Raw genomic sequence first — 14,482 nt, forward strand, 5'->3', positions numbered from 1 at the left:
CCCTACATTTTCCGTGTTTTTAATGTTTTCAGGGGGGAATACAAGTCAAATTCAAAGTATTTTATTAAGTTTCAAACTTATTAATACAGTCCAATGATTTCCACGTTTAATAACATATTCAGATATTTTATCCCTTTTTTGTGATATGTTGAGCATAAGGGAAACTTTTAATTTGGAAATCTAACTTCATAGCTTTCAGAAAGGTTTTTACAAAGCATTTTCCATATCAACTCTAATAAACTATAATGGGTATGGTTTGGGATAACCCTCTAGGTAGTTTCTACCAAATCAGATTTCATGGATGAATATGTATAAACTATGGCAATTTTAGTTTATGTTATATATTTTCTCAGGAGTATAAAGTACATTTATTCAAGGATAATTACTGTTTTATACTGTCTCTAGCTTGTAAACTAGATTATACAGAATTGTGAGGCTCTACTTCAATATTGTACCCTTAGGTGTACATGGATAAATCCTTTTAGTATAACCAGAGTCTCCTGGAGGGAGAGCGTGAGATTTGTGAAAAGATCTATTCGGGACTGACTATCCCACACCTGAAATGCTAGCTACAATTAGGCAGGCATGCCTAGGGTGAACAAATGTCATTTAGCTTAACGCCTGAAGAACGTTGTAAAGGTCTCTCGGTCATATCAAACATGGTTATACGACTCGCAAATAAGTATAAACTTACTTTGGTTTACGGACGCTACTCTTCATTGTTTTATTTTGAGTAATAAAACTACTTTCATAAATACACTGATAGTAATCAGGGATTTCTAAACTTGCATCTCTACCTCTAGGACGGATAACCTGTTTTTAGGGAAAATATGGGATTTTTTCCCAGGATAACACCGACATTTCTAAAACTGATGGTTTATTTTCTACTAATAGATACTCTTTCAACACTACTTTTCATAAGAAAATATGAGATTTTCTTGAGGAACACTTTTCAAAAGAATCAAAGAACATTTTCCACCAAAACTAAATGATTATGAACTCACCAGCTTTATGCTGATATTCTTTCAAACTGCTTGTATTCTCAGGAAATCAGTAGACAGGTACTTCTTGGATTTAGAGGAGTCGGAGCAATAAGAGTCATTTTTTTATATTCTACATACTTTTGGTGTAATTAAAACAAGTTTCAGACTGATGTAAACATTTTTCATATATATATATATATATATATATATATATATATATATATATATATATATATATATATATTCATTGTAATGGTTGTGTTACTATGATTGCTATTGTATAATGGTTGTGATGCTAAACATGACGTCCTCCACCCTGGAACGATTCTGCCATCCTGGTTTCGGGGTGTGACAAATGATCCCACTCTAGAACCACAACTAAACGAGGAACAGGTATGAGAGCTTGGATCAAGAGACTTCAGTCTATCGTACATGACTATATACAGTCCCTAAGGTACCCTTCTACTAATAGATAACCAAAACTAGTGGGTCGGCATTGGTGTCTTCAACCCACGTGTATAGTGAGGCGAAACTCACCTCGGATACTGAAGATCACTTCAAGAATTCTTAGATGCTGCCTCGACGACACCTCCGATCTATCAGATCAAAATAATACCCATTTAACAATTGGGTTTCATTTTAAGTCCCACCATCCATAGTTGGGGTAAAATGACCATTTTACCCCTAACTCAACATGAACCAAAACCGAGGCCCCACTTCTATTAACCAAAAGGTCCACAAAGGCCCACAAGTGGCCCAATTTTCCGAATTGGGCCCAACCTCATATGAGACTTATCCTAAGCCCATAATTTCCTCTATTACAATTTAGGTTACCTCAAGTACCCCCTTAGGATAACTTGGTCAAAGACAAAAGTCAAAAAGTCAAGGTCAACGGCCCGAGTTACCCCAACTCGCTGAGTTGTTCCTTCAACTCGCTGTGTTTTTCCATTTAACTGCAAATTCGGGAAAACCCGATCCAAATCGTCGAGTTTATCAATAAACACGCCGAGTCCGCTCAAAACCCAACAACTTAATACGATAAGCACTTAATCCATAAGGACATGACCCCAAAACCTAGATCTGACTTCCATAAGCTGGAAAAACCATGTAAAGTTGCTAACTTTACATTCATGCATGTCTAAATGAAGCTCTTAAGCTTGAAATGGACTTAAGGATTGACTTAATGCATGCATGATGTAACATCCATAAAATTTCATAAAATTTAAACTTTTCAAAACAACCATTTTTCTATAGAAGTGTTTACAAAAACCGTTGCTCCCAAATTATTATTTAAAAATCAGAATCTCTTTTAGCATAGTTTTTAGAACATTCACATTATTAGAGTTTCCCAGAAATCATAAGTCCAAAACGCGAGGATGTGTACGGTCATGCTTTCACATTACCACAATCCACTGAAGTACATGAAACCATAAACCAAAACTGTAAGCACGAAGCTTAATGAGTTCCCCTAAAGTACCAACACCCAAACAGATAACATATACAAATAACAACATGCATACAAAGCCTTCAGCCTGTCTGAACCTGTAACAACATAATTTTTCAAAAAAAAAATCCTTTTTAATTATACTAAAAACACATATCTCATTTCTCAAAACACTGATTATCCATCAACAATATAGTTTCCAAAAGTATTTATCACAATCCAGGATCCATAAACATATAACTCCGGCTCGGTGGGTGTGTGTGTACAATCAAGCCGGTGCCTTCCCGCGATCCTCGGAAGTACCTGAAACACATAAACACATAACACGATAAGCATGAATGCTTAGTGAGTTCCCTAAAATACCACATACAAATAATTAGCCACTCGAGGCTATACCTCTGGAAGACCCTCTTGGTCAATGTGTCTTAGTGGGACCCTCCAGTCCCACAGCTCGTTGGACCCTCTGGTCCGGTCTGATTGAGAACCCTCCGACCTCATAGTTCGTTAGACCCTCCGGTCCGGTCTAAGCAACAGATAATGTAGCATACATTACATATCACGCAAACATGCATAACTCAAGCAAACACATAAGACCCTGTGGTCACACATAGCTACCACTCTAGGTAAAGTATAGTGAGAAGACTCACCTCGAAGTAAGTAAGCTAGTACACCTCGTACACGAATCACCAAATCAGCCTCTGCCTAATACATATGGTGATTATCTCTAATTAGACCAATTATTCTAATAAGCTTCTACTAACCCCTCTCTAACTCTTGGTAAGGGTAAAAGAATATTCTACCCCTCCATGGTCTCCATTACTCATAATTGCTCTAAGCTCCAAAAGTCAACAGAAGTCAACTTGAGTCAACAGTCCATGTTGACTCAACTCGCCGAGTGCACCAGGAGGACTCGTCGAGTCCCCTCGATCCCTTAAAGGCCTTATGAAAACCAGCTCTACTCGCCGAGTAGTCCCGCCTACTCGTCGAGTTACAGCGCGTAGACTTTATGGAGTAAACCCTAATCGACTCGTCGAGTCAGCACATGGACTCGGCGAGTCCATCCAGTCCAAACTCCCATTTAGATGTTTTTGGGTAGATCTATCACTCCAAACACTGATCTAGACTCCCTAGGCTTGAATGCCACGTAAAGCTTTGATCTTTACGTTCATGCATGGCATATATGCCCCATAACGCCATTACAAGCTCCAAGAAGGGTTAAATGCTCATGAGCTTGCCTTCAACTCAATAAAGCTCGAACCTTTGGACTCTTAAGACCTTTTCTAGTCCAGATCTGAGGTTCTAACCTCATCCATGTTGAACTAACTCAAAAGCACAAGATGATTTGGGAGAAAACCCTAGAAACTCCCAAAAAATGAGATCTAATAAATATGAGGCCAAGGTAATAGCTTTTTACCTCAGAAGAGAAGCTAATGACAGAAGAATATTGCAAGATCCACAACATCCTCTTGATTAGATCCACCAAGCTTCTTCAAATCTTTCCTCCAAAATGCACAAGAATGCTCAAAAAGGATTCTCTTTCTTTCTCTCTCTCTCTCTCTCTCTCTCTCTCTCTCTCTCTACACAACGAAAGGCAAGTTAGGGTTTCTCTCTGGGGAAGGTGGCTGCAAAGGGAGGCCATAAGGGCCTTTAAATAGGCCATAAGCCCGAGAATTAGGGTTTCCTTCAGCAGCGTTGACTCGGCGAGTCGGCTCATGGACTCGGCGAGTCCCCTCATTAATCTACGTCACCAGACGCGACTCTACTCGACGAGTTGAGGCACCAACTCATCGAGTCACTATACTTATCTCAAAATAAAATACATAAAATATCATACCTGGAAATTTGGATGTTACAGGACCGCTCATAGAACCCTCAGCATTTCTGGAGCGCCTCACCGGGCATTCAGCTTGTCTGGACCATCTACGGGCCTTCGGCCTGACCGGTCCGCCTTACAGGCCTTCAGTCTATCCGGGCCACCCTGGTTCTGTTGGCCTTCAACACAAAGTAGGTACGCCTTAACCCAACCACACACATAAACCATGTCGACATATACATAAAAGATAAGTATACATATAATGTATCGATATAAACATTACCGAGTTTATTGACTGGCAACACCAAGCAGTATAGTCTCAACCCAACCACACTACATCAACACATGCTACTAGAAAACACATAGCCATAACAAATAACAGGCAAATCTAAGAAATCACTAAGCATAACATCATCCTATCTACCAGGATACCGATCTAACAGATCATAACAACATAGCAACATCTTATCTACCAGGATACTGATCTAACAGATCATAACAATACAATAGCATGCATAACAGGATATTAATCCAATGGGCCAGCATTGGTGTCTTCGACCAACAGGTATAGCGAGGACAACTTACCTCGAATGCAGAAGCTCTCCGAAAGAAAATCCCTAGTTGCTGCCTTGTCGGCTTCTAAGCTATCAATACCAACAACACACCCAATTAGCAATTGGTTTCCATGCTATAATCCATAATCCATACTTAGGGTAAAATGAACTTTTTTACCCCTGACCTAACATGACCCAAAACCAGAAGATCCACAAGGACCACTATTGGCCCAATTTTCCAAATTGGGCCCTAACCCATATGGGCCTTATCTTAAGCCCATAATTTTCCTTATTACGGTTAAGTTGACTATAAGTACCCCTTGGGACAAATTTGCTCAAAGACATAAATCAAAAGTCAAATTCAATGGCCCAAGTTGACCCAACTCACCGAGTTGTCCTTCAACTCGTCGAGTATCACCATCAACTGCACAGATCGGGGAAAACCAAGTCAATTCATTGAGTTGACCAACAAACTCGTCTAGTTCGCCAGAAACCCACCTCTTAATACATTAGGCACTTAATCCATCAGGACATGACTCCAAAACATAAATTTGAATTCCTTGAGATGGAAAACCATGTAAAGTTGCCAACTTTATGTTCATGCATGTCTAAATGAAGCTCTTAAGCTTGGAATGTATTTAATAATTAACTTAATGCATGCATGACACCAAAATTCTCATAAAGTTTTCACCTTTGAGCTCAAGGGTACCAAAACCAACTCAGATCTAAAAGAACAACCCCTAAAACGACTTTACTCCATCATCATCCCTAAAAAGAGGCCAACACACAGCAAAACCCAAAATAAGGATCTCTAATCATCTACAAGTCAAGGTATGAACTTGATACCTTAAAATGACTGCAAGAAATGGAGTGATTCTGCATCCAAGGCTTCCTTCTCCAAGATAGAAACTTCAAGATCTTCTAATTCCTTTACATTGCACAAAATGAACACCAAACTTCCTTCCATGGCTTAAAAATCAAAAACTTGACAATGGAGGCTACAATTCGATTTAGGGTTTGGATAACAATGGAGGCTGATAAGGAGGCCAGAAAAAGGACTTAAGGACTTTAAATAAGGTGCAAGACCCTAAAAATTAGGGTTTCCTTCCCAGCTACCAACTCGTCGAGTTTAGGCTCCCCAACTCATCGAGTTGGTTCATTAAACCCTCGCTGTCCATCCATATTCAACACGACGAGTTGGTCCCTCCAACTTGACGAGTTGACCTATAAATAGGGTTATTCTCAACAATTTCTATTCAAGAACTCAAATGTTACTATTCTCCCCCACTTAAATTAGATTTCGTCCTCGAAATCACTCCTTACTAACACTCATAACTAAAACAAACACTTGAGGAACGCACCCGAAGATTCTACACATAAACGTCCTTCCCAAAACAATCAATCCCAAATAGAAACTGCTAACCTGGAGAAGAAGAACCCATAATCCCATGCAAATACCCAATCTTATATATTCGACCTTGGGTATCGAATTGGTTTGATTCCCTGATAGACCTCCCAAACTGAACCAATTGCTAAAACCATGACATTTATCCATCGAAAAATTTATTCATCCTTTGATGATAACAATTCCATAAACACACAAGAGATACAAAATACAAACTTCCTCGACTATCGGGCCTATACACTGCTGCTAAGAGCCCAAAACCCCATCACTTGCCCTTCATTCACACGATGAGGCCATCCTAGAGTGCAGACACATAAGCTAAATCCAGAATCCTCCAACTGATGCCTTTGATATATAGATTTTTTTTACCCCCTCAACTCTGGATATGGACCTTGCACGGACCCACTGGTGATTCCCAACATGGGTTCCCACCAAAAACCTGCTCGAGAATGGCTACCCATGATACCTCGTCACATAACCTTCCCTAAAGCTGATGAATATCCACTTGAATCTACCCCCAGCCCTTAACTGGGGCGTTACCAGAACCATGAAAAATGATTCTCGAAACACACTGACCGTGAACTTAACACAAACTGAACCATATGATGAACCCAAAATCTTCACAGCCCTTGACTCTTTGCTATGCCATTACCAACCACTACTTAGTTGAGTAACCGTGATAAAACCATGAGCTTCTGCGATACATCTAACCCTTACCGGCTCCGGTGCTCCCCCACCCGAGCATTCGCTCGATACAATCACCAAGAACATTATGAATTACAACTGCATAAGAAATTTCCAACTTGAGAGCCACAAATCTAACAACGGCTTACGAACAACTGGAATTATAATGCATACAACCTGCCGAGACTTTCTAATACATGACTGATACTTTCCTTAATCCTTACTGCTTCCCTTATCCAACCAACCGATTTACGACTCATCTGACCCCCATCAACGAGTCCACACGAAAAGCACTACAAGTAGAAGAAATGAACCATTAAGATCACTAGGCCCACAACCTATGGCTGAAATGCTCCCAATAACCAACCGACATTGTCGTCATCGCATCATTGGCCCAATACTCCGGGTCTAAAGATACCCACCTCATTCCATTACCCTAAAGAGGCCTAAACAAATCCCTTACAATGCCAACAAACACCACATAACAACTACCAAGCAAAACCTTACGAAAACATAGTTGCACACGATCCGCAGATAGAATAACGGTTCCACTCTTGATCCAAATCGGAAGCTGAAACCCAAGAGAACCATGCACATAATTTGAACAAAGAGCCCCAATGCCCACTAGCCCAGCTCACAAGGAGAACCCCCATACACATACTTAAGAACCCATAATCTCATCCGAAGAGAAAAGAAACACCAGAGATAATCGAGAAGGCTACCTTACTCAAAACATAAAATATCCTCATGATCGGTCAAACAAGACCCCATACTTGTGAGACCGAACGAATCCCATCACTACACCACTAGCTCGAGAAGACCTCCAAGATGAACCAATAAGGTACCAAAACCTGAGTATGCTTCGAATCAGAATTCCACTTCACCATTAAGGGTAAACATACATGGGGACCAAGGAACATAAAGACACTGCACAAGAGGGTAGGTGATACATTCCTTCCTCTATACTATCACCACTTGAATCCTTCAAAGAATTCACGCTGAAAGACGAACTCAACGACCAATGGTCAAGGACACCTTGACACCTAACCCAGAGAACCACAACCCACCTGGAGCTGAACATACCCGCTTTTGGAAAGGGTTCACCGATCAACATCTGCCCAACAAATCTGACAGCAACAAACCAAACAACGAATTTATAGAACCCTTAATGACTGACGCTCAACCTGAGAATCCTAATTCTCCCCCACTTAGAACTCGAAACACCGCACATTGGTGGTGAAACCAAAACATAACCCAAACAGCCCAACCAGGTACAACCATACTTGACCATGGAATGGATATCATCCGAAGAATGATCCTATAAATATGGATCAAACAACCCCCAAGAAAACCTGGAATTTCAGTTGAAAACTTATGAATTTCCATGATAACCACTTACAGAGCATATGCAACTACCGATTTACCATCCAAACATACACCCCTTGCTTGCAACCCACATGACAATCCGATACCTAACTTTCCCATTTCCCAAGAATACAACCCTTGCTCACATCACTAAGGTACTCGAGCCACATTAAACCATTTGCACACACCAGCGCTGACATACTATCACCAACCACCGCGACCAACAGACCTCAAGCTAAAAATCCAACCTAACTTGGGAGGTCACAAACCTGCCCACTCCTTCGAACTCGGAAATTTGAAGGGCAAGATCCTTGCCATAGATAACGACAATCTAATCCAACAATCTGCCACTTAGATCCCAGATGCAATTCCAAACCGATCATATCAACCGCTTACTCCCTATGCCTCAAGGCCCAAGGAACGACCCCTAGCCAAACCTCCGAGACCTCCAAATTGTTGGGTTTTGAGCATTCTAACACTTCCTAAGTGTACATGCAACCCTAAATACCTTGGATCTATGTTTTCTCTATTATACATGCAAATAAGAACATCCAAGGTATTATCCTAATCTAGCATACAAAAACTATGAATGTAACAAGATAGAATACATACCTCTTGATGTAGCAAGATGTCTTCAAGCTTTAAGAGCTTAGCCCCAATAGTGTGGAAGCCTCAAGTGGAATCACAAATCACCAAGACACCTTGGAATACTTTAGAGAATATGGATACTTGGTTTTTCTCTTGTGAAATTGGCTAGCCCTTCTTAGTGTATCCACACTAGTGCCCATTTCACCAACCAAGGACATCTTAATATAGTATGGAGACTAGGGTTAAACCCATGACCTTTCATTTCATATGATCCATGGGTTAAACACTCCATGGACTATCCATGAAAGCTTAGCCCAACCTAAATGAACTTGGCCCATTCCATATATACAAGACTCCATATTTAATTAGTTCATTTTGATCACTTAATTAATTCTTGATCAATACTAATTAAATAATATGATTCCATATTAATATATTAGAACTTATAATATATTAATATTAATCATAAACATATTGTTCTCAAAAGATTATCCATATAAATTGTGTCGGTGAAGTGCAACCCAAATGGACCATGCCGGGTCGGGTCAAGTACATACCAAATATAGTTATGGACTTAGACATTAATCCAACACAAATAACATACTTATTCGGGTCTGAACTACTCAACCCACATCAATATCGCCACAGGGGCATGAACAAAGACAAAACCCATCCTCGCCTGGGCAGCCCGAGCCAAAAGATCAACAAATACAGAACCACTGCCTTGAACCATGGTATCCAACCATGCTAACTTCTCTGACCAGTCCTTAGACTCCCCTAAATCTTCCTTGAATAAAGTATGGATCTTGTGCTTCCAGTAGTACGGGCCCAATACTACCTTCCACACCTATCCATACTTTCCTTAAGAATCATCTCGGGTCCTCTAAGATCTAGTCATAAAATACTCCTGAAACCTGCTCAACAGTGAAACAACTGCACTAGAATGCTCCCTAGGCTATCCTAGGGTTCCCCACTTCTCTGCCATCAGCTGCTGAAAAACTCCTCACAATGTCAATTGGCTATTTCATGAATGCAGTCACATGCAACAAAGCTCAGATAATCCTTCGAGTAACAGACGCATCCCTACAATGATTAGACTCAGACAAGAGCTGCGCAGCAGGGTCAAATTTGTCACTATGAGATTATCTAACCTTTATCTCATGTGACTTGACATATTCACCTAATAGCTAACTCACATCACTCATGAGTTCCACAAAGCACAAAGCAATCAACATTCATGCAGAGGAGCCGACTTGCACTAAAATGCAATAAAATCAGACAGATCCTCATACGAAATCCTCGATCTTCAACTCCCCGAACCACGGGTGCACCTTTACCTTGCTCCCACTTTATCAAGAGTGGCTGATCATTCCCCGTGCTAAACCGCCACAAATTGATCCCCTTCTAAAGAAACCACCGCCTCCTCATCCAATAATGCAATTGGTCGGTTGTCCCCATACTACTCACCATACCACTAATTGCCACGCGACTCTCAATTGGTGTCAGGCGACTATCACATGAATACAATCACATACTCCACAATTTGAACAATCTTAGGCTAAAAGATTCAATCCCACAACGGTTGAGCTGCAAGGCAGGACAAAACCACTTAGCCTAAGATTCTTTAAACCATGTAGCATGTGACTTAGCGTATCCACTCAATAGTCAGATCAGACGCAAAAGAGTCACACAACAACCAAATAAGGGAACTCTATAGGAACTAAGGCATCACATAACCATGCAATTCTATCATGCAATTTTTTAAGATCCCTAGCATATCACTAGCATGTTGTTCTAACATAACATAACATAATCTCAACTAACTGTCACACCCCCGAACTGGAACGGCAGAAACGTCCGGGGGTTTGGGTGACTTCATCTTGTAATATCATCACAGTGTAAATAATTGAATCAAGACAACATCATCATCACACATACAATAATACAACCGTCATTGTTTACATCAGTGTGTTGGATTACAAATTACATTCCTACAATATAAGTGTACGATGATAACAAAAATACAACAAAATCCATGAGTTCTTGAAGGCCGACCTACTTAACGATTTACTGAGAATACAAGTTATTTTTGAAAATGGTCAACATATATAATGTTGGTGAGTTCATAAGCATATTTGTATGAAAAGTTTGTATCGCTTTGTAAACACCAGAAAATCCGATATTTTCTGTTGAAAATGGTTTGAACGCTTTGTATCAAATCTTGTATTAAAGCATGTGTGTTTCTGTTTTGAAAATGTATAAAGAGAGTATTCCAGAAAACCCTATATTTCCTGCTTGTAAAAGGTTTGTGGTCTTAAATCCTAAGAGGCTAAGACCGAGTAACAATGTATGTATGATTTTGTATCACCAGAAATGTATATGTATTCCGTAAATTTTACAGTGGAGTTAATTTCTATGTGAGTCGTTATAACCATACTTGATATGACTGATCTGCCTGTCATGACGTTTTTCAGGCGTCACTTGTTTAAGGTAAGATGTTCGTTACCCTATACTGGCCTAGTCTAGTTGTAGCGAACAACTCAGGTGTGGGGCTGTCAACACCGTATAGATCTATACACAAACTCTCGCTCTCCCTCCAGGATACTCTGGTTATAACTACATGACTGAAGGTTGTACGCTAGGTAGGTACGAATGAAAGAACGTCTCACAAGAACCTTAACTATGTTTACACACATATTGTAACACACTATTTAATGTTTTAAATAACGTTTTTGTGTATGTATTTAGGTTACAAGGCCCAATGAACATGAAATGAGTATACAAGGTCCTTCAAGCATGTAGATGAGTTAACAAGGCCCAATAAACATGTAAGGAGTATACAAGACCTATCAAGCATGTAAATAGGCCACTACGGCCCAATAACATGTAATGAAAGTATCAGGCTCAATAAGCATGTAAATGAGTCACTAAGGCCCAATAACATGTAATGAAAGTATCAGACCCAATAAGCATGTAAATAGGTCACTAAGGCCCAATAAACATGTAACGAATGTATCAGACCCAATAAGCATGTAAATGGGTAACTAAGGCCCAATAAACATGTAAAGAATGTATCAGGCCCAATAATAATGAGAACGACGTAATTAGCCTGCATGATATCATATTGTTTATTTTAGCTCGATTATTTACCAAACTGACATAAAATGCCCACTTTTTGTAATAATGACATTATTGGCCCATTAAGCCGAAAATTTACACTTAAGGCATATTTTTGGTAAAAATGACACTTTAGGCCCATTAAGACCAAAAGTTTACTTTTAAGGGCTTATTTTGTATAAAAGGACATTTTCAACCCACTTTTGATGGAAATAACGTTTTTGGCCTAAATTTAATAGAAATGACATTTTCGGCCCATTTAACCGAAAATTTACATATTTGGCCCATGTTTGTTTTAAAATGGAAATTTAATCCCTAAAAAGTCAATAATTACCTTTTTAGGCCCATGAAACCGTAAGTTGCTAAATAAGACCCCTTTTGTGAAAATTGACAATTCAACCCCTTAAAACCGTGAAAGCCCAAATAGAAGCCTATTTGTGAAGATTAACACTTTTGGCCCTTTTAAAAACCATGAATATCATAAAGATCCATTTTTATTTAAAAATGACTCTTTTGGTCCTCTCAAAACCGTGAGTTGACATAAGAACCTCACTTTTTGTTTATTTTGTCAAACGTGGCCCCTTTACATGATTTTATTTAGTTTTAAATCATTCTTATCATGTTTAATCCGTTCCACTTCATAGTAAGTCACATAAGATGATTTAGTTTACAAACATCACCAAGTTTAGTAGATTTTTTCGAGTTTAGTGATGATCTAACATGTTTTCATAACATAATCACAACATATAACATGAAAACACACTTACATATGCATAATATATAGATCTAATACAAAAACAACTTGTATTCTCCCCCAGAACATAGTAAAAACCAAAAACAAGGGGGTATGAACTCACTTTGGTTGATGGATCGATTTTGGTGAGAAGATTGAAGGAGATTCCGGCCTAGCTTGCTTCTTAAGGAGATTTTTTGGACTTAGGGTGTTCTAAGAAGCAAGAATCACGAAATGGAGTGTAAATGAGTGAAGGACTTAACATAAAAATGAAGTTGAACACCTTGATTAGAAAGTAGCTTACCAATAATGTTGATCTTTGATTAGGTGTTCTTGAACACACACACACAAGAACACATAGAAATTTGGAAGAATAGATGAAATCTTCTTGTGTTTGAGGGGAAAGGATGATAGTGGTGGCGGTGGCTCTTATGGCCGAGAGTGAGAAGAGAAGAGAGAGAGGGACAAGATGTTGCATGAAGATATGAGAATGCCTTGTTGTATGATGTGTATTGTGCATGGATATTCAACATGTAATGTTGAGGTGTCAATATATTAATTCCCACAAGCTTTTCCCACCTTTTTTTTATATTTCCGAGAATGAGAGGAGGAAAAGAGAAGGGAAATGTTTGGGATTGAATAAAAATCGAGATCTTATAGCCCAATTAGAAAGCTTTCGGCCCATTAGGCCCAGTAAATGATTTCTGGCCCAAAAAGATGTTTGAACGAGGAATTTTAGGGTTACAACCCAAAGTTGAGTGTATGAAATGTATTGAATTAGTTTTTGGGATTCACAAGTGAGTTTTGATTTGAAGGTATAACATGTAGCATCAATCTTAAAGTTACGAGATACATCAAGAGTTGATCATACATAGATAGAATTTCCTAGCCAAAAATGCTAGTTGTGACACATGACACCAAAATCCTCATAAAGTTTGCACCTTTAAGCTCAAGAGTACCAAAACCAAATCAGTTCTGAAAGAACAACCCTAAAATGACTTTACTCCATCATCATCCCTAAAAAGAGGCCAAAACACAACAAAACCCAAAATAAGGAGATTTAATCATCTACAAGTCAAGGTATGAACTTGATACCTTAAATGACTGCAAGAAATGGTGTGATTATGGATCCAAGGCTTCCTTCTCCAAGCTAGAAACTTCAAGATCTTCTAACTCCTTCATAATGCACAAAATGAACACCAAACTTCCTTCCAAGGCTCAAAATTCAAAAACTTGACAATGGAGGCTACAATTCGATTTAGGGTTTGGATAACAATGGAGGCTGATAAGGAGGCCAGCAAAACGACTTAAGGACTTTAAATAAGGTGCAAGACCCTAAAAATTAGGGTTTCCTTCCCAGCTGCCAACTCGTCAAATTGAGGCTCCCCAACTCGTCGAGTTGACCTAGAAATAGGGTTATTCTCAACAATTTCTCTTCAAGAATTCGGATGTTACACATGACACCAAAATCCTCATAAACTTGTAACCTTAAGCCAAATGAGGCGACAAAATGGTCAGATCTAAAACGACAACCCATTAAACACTCAAGTCATTGGATAATCCATCAAAGAATCCGATAATCAAGATACAACCCCAAAAGAAGAGATGTAATCAATGAAGAAGAAATGTACAAGCTTTATACCTCAAAGAGACTGCAATAAGTGGGGAATTTCTGGATCTAAAGCCTTTCCACCAAGCTGGACACCTTTACTTCAAGGCTCCTTCAAAAGAGTACCACAAATCAACACTCAAAGCTCTCCACAAGCTTACACTGTCAACTATGGAAGACGATACTC

Source organism: Lactuca serriola, chromosome 1 (assembly GCF_051521515.1).
Source record: "Lactuca serriola cultivar US96UC23 chromosome 1, Lser_US96UC23_V15, whole genome shotgun sequence".
NCBI lineage: Eukaryota > Viridiplantae > Streptophyta > Magnoliopsida > Asterales > Asteraceae > Lactuca > Lactuca serriola.